We start from the raw sequence: 11,752 nt of genomic DNA, 5'->3' as shown, positions 1-11,752 counted from the left end.
AACAATGCCTGCCCAAACGTTCACAGAAAATCTGTGTTGATGACGTGACTGCACAACTGCGTGCGGATTCCCGTCAGCCCACACATGTTGATTGTGAAAATTTCCAATTTGATCACGTTGTACAGACAGTACATACTGACGAAACTAAAATGAGCTCTAACATGGAAATTAAGCGTTTCCGGACACATGTCCACATAACATCTTTTCTTTGTTTGTGTGTGAGGAGTGTTTCCTGAAAGTTTGGCCGTACCTTTTTGTAACACCCTGTATACGGTTGCGCTAGCGGCGGCGTCTAGCGGCCCGTACGCAAGTTGTGCGATTGCTGTCGCAGGTCGCCCCTTAATTTATGTTGTAATTATAGAGGGATATCGCTATTACTAGTATGCTCCAAAATTTTCTCGAATATTCTGCTAAGCAGGTTTACACCATATGCAGATGAAATTGTGGGGCATTACCAAGCTGGCTTTCGGAGGAACAGCTCAACTGTAGACCAAATATTCACCCTGCGTCAAATTTTGGAAAAGAAATGGGAATACAATAAGCCAGTTCATAATCTTTTCATAGATTTTACAAAAGCGTATGATTCAGTATCGCAATCAAAATTGTACAGCATTCTTTTGGAACTTGGTATACCAAAGAAGTGTGTTAGACTTACAGAAGCGAGTTTGAAAAACACAAAAGGTGGGGAAATTGGAGTCAGAAGAATTTGTAATAAAGAACGGACTTAAGCAGGGAGATGCCCTGTCTCCACTACTTTTGAATTTAGTCCTAGAATATATTGTACGAATGGCAGCAGATAATTCAGAGAGTGTGCAGTTAAATGGAAATATTAAGATATTAGGGTATGCAGATGATCTAAACATCAATAGCGACAGGAAAGAATCTGTAACAGCAAATGCGAATGCGCTAATCGAGGCTAGTGAAGATGTAGGTCTAAGGATAAGTGAAGACAAAACTAAATATCTGGTCACTAGTAGAATGCCAACAGCAGTAGATCAGGAAATGTTAAGAGTTGGAGACATGCAGTTTGACAAAGTGAACACATTTAACTATCTAGGCGTGGACATCACTTCGAGAAATGAGATTGAATCCGAACTGAAGAAGAGATTACAGGCGGGAAATGGGTGCTACTTCTCACTGAATAGATTACTTTCATCACGGATATTGTCTAGGAATTTAAAGATTAGAATATACAAAACTATTATTCTACCAGTTATGTAGTATGGGTGTGAGACTTGGTCTCTCACTGTGCTAAATGAAAAGCCGTTTCGAGTATTTGAAAACAAAATTTTGAGGAAAAGTTTCGGAGCAAAAGGGGATGACATTAGCGGAGAGAGGCGAAAACTGCACAACGAAGAGGTTCACGAACTCTATTCAAGCCCTGACATAATCAGTATTATTAAATCACCTAGGCTGCGATGGGCGGGTCACGTAGCTCGAATGGATGAGGGCAGGGCAGCGCGCAGAGTACTGGTAGGGCACTTAGAGGGAAAACATCCTGTGGGGAGACCGAGGCGTAGATGGGAGGACAATGTGAAGGCTGATTTGAGGAGCCTACGTACTGCAGGTGAATGGAAGGAAATAGCCCAAGACAGGGCCAGCTGGCGAAAATACTATGCTGCGGTAATGGACTCTCGAGTCCGGTATGACCAGTGAGTGAGTGTGAGTGTGTGAGTTATGTTTTTGAGTGGGGTCCGCCTTTAGCAAATCATAATTTTGTTTTTTGTCCCAGAGACGATTCATTGCAGTTGCAGCATCATCAGTGTTTTTTTTTTATTGTTATAGCTGTTAAACATAAGGAATGTTCTTCACTGTTTAAATACAAGGTGCATTCAAGTTCTAAGGCCTCCGATTTTTTTTCTCCGGACTGGAAAGAGAAACATGCGCATTGTTTTAAAATGATGCCTCGTTCATTGTCAATACGTCCTAGAGATGGCAGCACCGTACGGCAGATGGAATTTTACCGCCAGCTGTTTTAAATACTTAAAATGGCGACGTTTTCCTTACTTGAACAGCGTGCAATCATTCGTTTTCTGAATTTGCGTGGTGTGAAACCAATTGAAATTCATCGACAGTTGAAGGAGACATGTGGTGATGGAGTTATGGATGTATCGAAAGTGCGTTCGTGGGTGCGACAATTTAATGAAGGCAGAACATCGTGTGACAACAAACCGAAACAACCTCGAGCTCGCACAAGCCGGTCTGACGACACGATCGAGAAAGTGGAGACAATTGTATTGGGGGATCGCCGAATGACTGTTGAACAGATCGCCTCCAGAGTTGGCATTTCTGTGTGTTCTGTGCACACAATCCTGCATGACGACCTGAAAATGCGAAAAGTGTCATCCAGGTGGGTGCCACGAATGCTAACGGACGACCACATGGCTGCCCGTGTGGCATGTTTCCAAGCAATGTTGACGCGCAACGACAGCATGAATGGGACTTTCTTTTCGTCGGCTGTGACAATGGATGAGACGTGGATGCCATTTTTCAATCCAGAAACAAAGTGCCAGTCAGCTCAATGGAAGCACACAGATTCACCGCCACCAAAAAAATTTCGGGTAACCGCCAGTGCTGAAAAAATGATGGTGTCCATGTTCTCGGACAGCGATGGCGTAATCCTTACCCATTGCGTTCCAAAGGGCACTACGGTAACAAGTGCATCCTACGAAAATGTTTTGAAGAACAAATTCCTTCCTGCACTGCAACAAAAACTTCCGGGAAGGGCTGCGGGTGTGCTGTTTCACCAAGACAACGCACCCGCACATCGAGCTAACGTTACGCAACAGTTTCTTCGTGGTAACAACTTTGAAGTGATTCCTCATGCTCCCTACTCACCTGCCCTGGCTCCTAGTGACTTTTGGCTTTTTCCAACAATGAAAGACACTCTCCGTGGCCGCAAATTCACCAGCCGTGCTGCTATCGCCTCAGTGATTTTCCAGTGGTCAAAACAGACTCCTAAAGAAGCCTTCGCTGCTGCCATGGAATCATGGCGTCAGCGTTGTGAAAAATGTGTACGTCTGCAGGGCGATTACGTCGAGAAGCAACGCCAGTTCCATCGATTTCGGGTGAGTAGTTAATTAGAAAAAAAATCGGAGGCCTTAGAACTTAAATGCACCTCGTACATACAAATAATAGTTTCTAAATCGTAATTACAGTTTTTTGAGGAGCACATAAAATTTTGTATTCATACCTTCATACCACATGGTGGGGTTTTGCTGTTGCATTACGTTTTTATAATGTCTGTTTTTGTTTACAGTTTATCACCTGTAACTATATACAACTTAATATAGGCAAAGCATTTACGCAAAAATTACGATTTCTGAACTGTTGTGGCTGTCACTGTCACTGTATCAAACGCCTTGCGGAAGTGAAGAAACACGGCATCTACCTGGGAACCCGTGTCTATGGCCCTCTGAGTCTCGTGGACGAATAGCGCGAGCTGAGTTTCACACGATCGTCTTTTTCGAAACCCATGCTGATTCCTACAGAGCAGATTTCTAGTCTCCAGAAAAGTCATTATTCTCGAACATAATACGTGTTCCAAATTTGGTATGTGTGGTTTATGAGTTTTTGGCATGTAGAAATTTTGTGCAGAATGCTCATATAACTGCATGTGTAGCCTGCAGAGAACACCCGAGGGGCCATAGCGGAGGCGATGGAGAACAGGGGGAGATGGACTGCGGGCCATAAATGCTGAGTCCAGCGACCTGGCTGTGCGAGTGATTGTGGGAAGCGGCTCTCTGTGGATCGTAGCTGCAGAGGGACTTTGGACCGCGCCACTCTCCTCTTCCCACTTTAGCGTCGGAACAGGGGCAGCCGGTTCGCAACACATTTTACTTGCGCTAAGCAATAAACCGTCGTAAAGGTGGCCGGTTCGTGTAAAATGGGTGGAGGAAGCCATTTAAGAGCGATTGCTGTAATCTGAGCTTTCGTGCAAATGGTGGGAAGGTTGTAAGACTCCGAGCATTCTCATGTTAGAATGCGGGACGATACGGACAGAGCGGCTGGCGTACGTGTTTAGTAGACTGTAAATCCACCGACGACAGGAAGTCGCCCGGCTATTTTAACGAGCGGTAAAAACGTATATTTTTTGGTTACGGCTGTTGGGAAGCTTAACAGCCTTCTTTCAGAAACTGGAAATGGTCGGACTGGAAAGACTGGATCTCTCCATAAATGAGGGACTGTGATCCCGTCTAGTTAGACGTTCTCTGCTGAAACATGGCCATGCTTGCCGTGAGAACGACGCCTCCCTAGTCTAAAAACTTCTTTTTGTAGACAAGAGTGATTCTGAATCGCTGATTGGCTACTCTCAGGATATGCAAAGTAGGGGCTTGCTCCCCCATCGTGGGAACCTCGGTGCCGTGTCTGGATTGGCTATCAGGTCAGCAGAACAGTCAAGATGGGAGATTCAAAGAGTAGAGGATAGTTCAGTTGGTTTGTACAACGGGGAGCGGTTTCGTTTTCGCTAATACGGCTCCCATACCGAGGTTTGGTGGAAAGTGGTTGTAATTCTTTGCCTTCTTCATTTTCTGGTCGTCCTCTGGTGGAAAACTTCAGGTCTTTTCCTAGCTGGTGTGCAGCTTATGGTGGACTAAGAGCCAGTGGCGGCTTCCAACTGTACTGACAGTGGAATTGCAAAAAAGAAATGTTCAAATGTATGTGAAATCTTATGGGACTTAACTGCTGAGGTCATCAGTCCTTAAGCTTACACACTACTTAACTTAAATTATCCTAAGGACAAACACACAAACCCATGCCCGAGGGAGGACTCGAACCTTCTCCGGGACCAACCGCACAGTCCATGGCTGAAGCGCCTTTGATCGCTCGGCTAATCCCGCGCGGCTGTGGAATTGCATATCGCCTCGGACATATCATGTGTCACGAGGACGAACTTATTCGTCCGGAGTCTTCCATCTGACGTCTGACAATTCCAGCACACACTGTTGTGCCTGTGAATCAAATTGGTTCGGCCAGACCAGCGAAAGAGTGCACCTCAGACTGAAATCTGCCGGCTTTTCAGCGCTCTAATACGCAATTTTCCCATGTTCTGATAATTAGAACAGTCAATCGGCGTAGTTTTCAAGTTTCCGTGGACGCGTCAGAACTTTACATCAGGGCTCTAATACGGAAGTTTCCCATGTTCTGATAATTAGAACAGTCAGTCGGCGTAGTTTTCAAGTTTCCGTGGACGCGTCAGAACATTACAACGCGCCGTTTTCTGCTGCCGCCTGAATCAAGGCGGAAGGGTAAAATACTGCAGCACCGGCGTAGGGTTGCTAAATGATATGCACAGCTTCCTGTTCTCCAGTGAACCATAGTTTGTGGTGTACTTGGTCGTAGTTGATTCCATATGAATAGAATTGGGCGTCACAGTGGATTCATGTAAATAAAATCAGATTGAGTTGTAAAAGTGATTAATTCAGGTGAGACTTTGTATAGCTTCCACCCTATTGAATGCTTTGCCAATGAAGCACAATCCGTTTTCTGATTCGTGTTTGCGATTTTTTGTAAGATTTATCAGTTCGTTGCAGTTATAAAAGGATTAATAAAAACTTGTCATTATTTTGTTAACTTAAAAACGCATACTCCCTCAACTATTCATAGTTTTTATTTCATTGTGATGATATATGTGTATACAAGCAATTAAATGTTCAACCCTATTAAAATAGTTAATGTGATTATTAATTCCAATTTCCCCGCCCCCCATGAACCATGGACCTTGCCATTGGCGGGGAGGCTTGCGTGTCTCAGCGATGCAGATGGCCATACCGTAGGTGGAACCACAACAAAGGGGTATCTGTTGAGAGACCAGACAAACGTGTGGTTCCTGAAGAGGGGCAGCAGCCTCTTCCAGTAGCTGCAGGGGCAACAGTCTGGATGATTCACTGATCTGGCCTTGCAACACTAACCAAAAGAGCATTACTGTGATTGTACTGTGAACGGCTGAAAGCAAGGGGAAACTACAGCCACAATTTTTCCCGAGGGCATGAAGCTTCACTGTGTGGTTAAATGATGATGGCGTCCTCTTCGGTAAAATATTCCGGAGGAAAACTAGTCTCCCATTTGGATCTCCGGGCGGGGATTACTCAGGACGAAGTCGTTATCAGGAGAAACAAAACTGGCATTCTACGGATAGGAGCGTGTAATGTCAGATCCTTTAATCGGGCAGGTAGGCTACAAAATTTAAAAAGCGAAATGGATAGATTAAAGTTAGTTATAGTGGTAATTAGTGAAGTTCGGTGGCAGGAGGAACAGGACTTCTGCCCAGGTGAATACAGTGTTATAAATACAAAATCAAATAGAGGTAATGTAGGAGTAGGGTTAATAATGAATAAAAAAATAGGAACGAGGATAAGCTACTACGAACAGCATAGTGAACGCATTATTGTAGCCAAGATGGACACGAAGCCTACACCAACCAAGGTAGTACAAATTTATACGCCAACTAACTCCGCACATGAGGAGGAGATTGAGGAAATGCATGATGAGATCAAAGAGATTATTCAAATAGTTAAGGGAGACGAAAATTTGATAGACATGGGGGACGGAAATTCGATAGCAGGAAAAGGAAGAGGAGGAAAAGTAGTAGGTGAATATGGACAGGGGGTAAGTAATGAAAGAGGAAGCCGCCTTGTAGAATTTTGCACAGAGTATAATGTAATCACCGCTAACACTTTAAGAATCATGGGTCGTGCTTTTTAACCGCGCGGTCTCGGGCGCCTTCCCACGGTTCGCGCGGCTCCCCCCGTCAGAGATTCGAGTCCTCTCTCGGGCGTGGGTGGGTGTGATGTCCTTAGCGTTAAGTTGCTTTAAGTTAGATGAAGTAGTGCGTAAGCCTCGGAACTGATGATCTCAGCAGTTTGGTCCCATAGAAACTTATCACAAATTTACAAATTTTTAAAAATCATGAAAGAAGACTGTATATGTGGACGAGGCCAGGTGACACCGGAAGGTTTCAGATTGATCATACAATGGTAAGACAGAGATTTATGAACCAGGTTTTAAATTGTAAGACATTTCCAAGGACAGATGTGGACTCTGATCACAATTAATTGGTTATGAACTGCAGATTAAAACAGAAGAAACTGCAGAAAGGTAGGAATTTAAGGAGATGGAAACTGGGTACACTGAAAGAACTAGAGGTTGAAGAGAGTTTCAGAGGGAGCATTAGGGAACGATTGACAAGGACAGGGGAAAGGAACACAGTAAAAGAAGAATGGGTAGCTTTGAGAGACGTAATAGTGAAGGCAGCAGAGGCTCAAGAAGGTAAAAAAACGACGGCTATCAGAAATCCACGGATGATACAAGAGATATCGAATTTAATTGATGAAAGCAGAAAATATAAAAATGCAGTAAATGAAGCAGGCGAAAATGAATACAAACATCTCAAAAAGGAGATCGACAGGAAGTGCAAAATGGCTAAGCAGGGATGGCTAGTGGACAAGTGTAAGGATGTAGAAGCATATGTCACTAGGGGTAAGATAGATATTGCGTACAGGAAAATTAAAGAGACCGTTGGAGAAAAGAGATCCACCTGTATGAAAATCAAGAGCTCAGATGGGTAACCAGTCCTAAGCAAAGAAGGGAAAGGAGAAAGGTGGCGACGTAGATGAAGATGAGATGGCAGATATGATATTGCGTGAAGGATTTGACAGAGAATTAAAAGACCTTAAGTCGCAACAAGGCTCCGGGAGTAGACAACATTCCGTTAGAAATACTGACAGCCTTGGGAGAGCGAGCCATGACAAAACTCTACCATCTGGTGAGCAAGATGTACGATACAGGCGAAATACCCTCAGACTTCAAAAAATATATAATCATTCCAATCCCAAAGAAAGCAGGTGTTGACAGGTGTGAAAATTACTGAACTATCAGTTTAATAACTCACTGCTGCAAAATACTAACACGAATTTTTTACAGACGACTGGGAAAACTGGTAGAAGCCAACCTTGGAGAAGATTAGTTTGGATTTCGTATAAATGTTGGAACACTCGATGCAATACTGGCCCTGAGACTTCTCGTAGAAGCTAGGTTAACGAAAGGCAAACCTACGTTCATAGCATTTGTAGACTTAGAGAAAGTTTTTGAGAATGTTGACTGGAATACTCTGAAATTCTGAAGGTGGCAGGTGTAAAATACAGGAAGTGAAAGGCTATTTAGAATTTGTACAGAAACCATATGGCAGTTATAAGAGTCGAGGGGCGTGAAAGGGAAGCAGTGGTCGAGAAGGGAGTGAGACGGGGTTGTAGCCTATCCCCGATGTTATTCAATCTGTATATTGAGCAAGTAGTAAAGGAAACCAAAGAAAAATTTGGAGAAGGAATCAAAATGCAGAGAGAAGAAATACAATCTCTGAGGTTTGCCGATGACTTTGTAATTCTGTCAGACACAGTAAAGGACTTGGAACACCAGTTCAGTGGAATGAACAGTGTCTTGAAAGGAGGATATAAGATGCACATCAACAAAAGCAAAACGAGGATGATTGAATATAGTCGAATTGAATCAGGTGATGCTGAGGGAATTAGATTAGGAAATGAGACACTTAAAGTAGTCGATGAGTTTTGCTATTTGGACAGCAAAATATCTGAGGGTCATCGAAGTAGAGAGGATATAAAATGTAGCCTGGCGATGGCAAGGAAAGAGTTTCTGAGAAAGAGTATGGATTTAAGTGTCAGGAAGTCTTTCTGAAAGCATTCGTCTGGAGTGTAACGCTGTATGAATGTGAAACTTGGACGATAAACATTTTACACAAGAAGAGAATAAAAGTGTTCGAAATGTGGTGCTACAGAAGAATGCTGAAGATTAGATGGGTGGATCACGTAGCTAATAAGGAGGTACTGAATAGAACTGGGGAGAAGAGAAATTTGTGGCATAACCTGACTAGAAGAAAGGATCGGTTGGGAGAACACGTTCTGAGACACAAAGGGATCACCAATTTAGTACTGGAGGGAAGCGTGGGTGGTAAAAATCGTAGAGGGAGACCAAGAGATGACTACACTAAGCAGATTCAGAAGGATGTAGGTTGCAGTAAATAGTCGGAGATGAGGGGGCTTGCCAGGATAGAGTAGTACGGAGAGCTGCATCAAACCAGTCTTTGAAGTGAAGACTAGAACAACAACAATATGAATTCCGAATGTGACCGCAGACATAGGCAACACTAGTGCCATGAGTTTATTCACTAATTTCATATATATAAGTTAAAGGCGTAGCTCACGATTTGAAGATTATTGAGAAGATAATACTTTTCTTCATGCAGAGATAATAACTTTTAGCATCACTCGGACATCTATTTATGATTAAATCAAGTGACGGCTTGCAATTTAACAAACGCTGAAATAAAACTATTCTACAAACAAGGTGAACTGAGTCTATAATCCGTGGGCCGCGTATTTTAAATAGAAGATTCCAAGGAGTAAATAGAATACGACTTCCACATCTGGAAGGATTGCAAATTTAAAATAAATTAGAGAAGTCTCAAAACGCAGGTAACTGAGCATGCAAGCTGCGTTACCAAAATTGGTACGAACTACTTAGAAGATGGAATGCGCTACTGCTTGGGCTACACTTACTTTCTTCAGTAGCTGCAAATCGACGTCAGACAGCACTAGACGAGAGACAGGAATACGGCCTTCCTAACCCACGACTTGTTCTCGAATGAAGTCCCGCTCCCCAAGTCCCGATACCCAAACTCCAGCTTTGAAGGGGAAAAGGTACGCTTCTGCCACTATGACGAACGAAAATTTTACTTCTCTGTGTAAAAACAGGGAAAAATCAACGTAATTCCCCACGCAAACTTAGCAGAACGCACAATTTCAAGTGATGAGGTTGGCACAGGTTTCGAAACATCTTTCTCATTGGCTAGCCTTGAACGCTCCACTCTTGGTGGTGGGTGGACGTTACTCCCGATTGGACTGTTTGTAATGTGGAGGGAAACACCACTTCTCCCACGTCATGAAGGCGTCTGGAGGCGGCTCACTTTGATGTGGGAACATAGAGACGAGTTTCACGCCCATGCGTTGTCAGGGGAAGGCTAGTCCAGCAGGCGGCTTCACACACGACAGACTGATGGATGGGAGGGGAAACAATTCTTTTCAAGCCAAGGCGGCCCTGCTACGGCATACAAACACAATGGCGAATTCCACAATCTTGCACTCTTAGAGTGGACAACTAGACAAGCAGACGGCTCCGCCGGCGGCTCTAAAGGTGCTACGAAGACATTCTGTAAATCGTACAGAATCTGCCAGGCCCTGTCGATCCTTCTCCATTTGCCGAGAAAACTCACACACGTGAAATCACGAAATCTTAGCAATGGTGAATCGAAATCACGAAGCACTAAGTGACAGTCACGAGAATGTCACAACACCTATGTTGAATGTACTAGTTACGTGCCTTTGAGTAATGCTCGGAATCATGTTCATGTTCATGTTCAGACGTCAGTGACGTGAGGGGACCAGTGAGAGAAACTACACAAGTCAAGGATTCTTTATCCATTTTAGTGTTCTTAAAAATCCTAGGATTTTAAGATAAATATTGAGCTTCAAATTCTCAGTCGGCACCTCGCCAACTGTATAAAATTTCGGGCATCATTCAAAGGTGCGTAAATAGTTTCTCTAATGTATTTTATTTCGTACTTTTGGATACATCATATCATAAAATATCTGACCATTTTTTTAATTTAAATTTTTTTCAGAAAGTATGATATATTTTAAAATATTTAAATATTAATCCGTATTTTATTATTACGCATCAAAAAAAGTTTTGCATCACTCCGGTTCCCAGAACTCCTGAAGATAGACGTTGACTCTGGATATTGTATCACAGACACAGTCACTTTGACTGTTCAGAGATGACACTACACCCGTCCAAAGATGTAAACAACCATGCAAGAGAAGCGCCTATTAGACGGAGGGGGTCCGACAGCCGATCAGTTCCAGTCATTCCACCGGGAAGGAGGTACACGTCTCGTGTTGTCTGTAGTTCAACCATGCCTAGACGGTCAATACTGCAGTTCGATCGCGTCCGCATTGTTACTTTGCGCCAGGAAGGGCTCTCAGCAAGAGAAGTGTCCGGGCGTCTCGGAGTGACCCAAAGCGATGTTGTCCGGACATGGAGGAGATAGAGAGAGACAGCAACTGTCGATGACATGCTTCGTTCAGGCCGCCCAAGGGCTACTACTGCAGTCGTTTTGCGCTACCTACGTATTATGGCTCGGAGGACCCTGACAGCAACGCCATCATGTGGAATAATGTCTTTCGTGCAGTCACAGGACGTCGTGTTACGACTCAACCTGTGCGCAATAGGCTGCATGATGCGCAACTTCACTCCCGACGTCCATGACGGGGTTCATCCTTGCAACCATGACACCATGCAGCGCGCTACAGATGGGCCCAACAACATGCCGAATGGACCGCTCAGGATTGGCATCACGTTCTCTTCACCGATGATATGGCATACGCCTTCAATCAGAGAATCGTCGCAGACGTGTTTGGAGGCAACCCAGTTAGGCTGAACGGCTTAGACACACTGTCCAGCGAGTGAAGCAAGGTGGAGGTTCCCTACCTACCGTTTTGGGATGGTACTGTGTGAGGCCGACGTACGCAGCTGGTGGTATGGAAGGCGCCGTAACGGCTGTACGATACGTGGATGCCATCCTCTGACCGACAGTACAACCATATCGGCAGCATATTGGCGAGGCATTCGTCTTCATGGACGACAGTTCGCACCCCATCGTGCACATCTTGTGAATGAC

Source organism: Schistocerca serialis, chromosome 4, assembly GCF_023864345.2.
Source record: "Schistocerca serialis cubense isolate TAMUIC-IGC-003099 chromosome 4, iqSchSeri2.2, whole genome shotgun sequence".
Taxonomy (NCBI): domain Eukaryota; kingdom Metazoa; phylum Arthropoda; class Insecta; order Orthoptera; family Acrididae; genus Schistocerca; species Schistocerca serialis.
The sequence above is the reverse complement of the archived record's forward strand: the minus strand, read 5'-3'. Positions refer to the sequence as shown.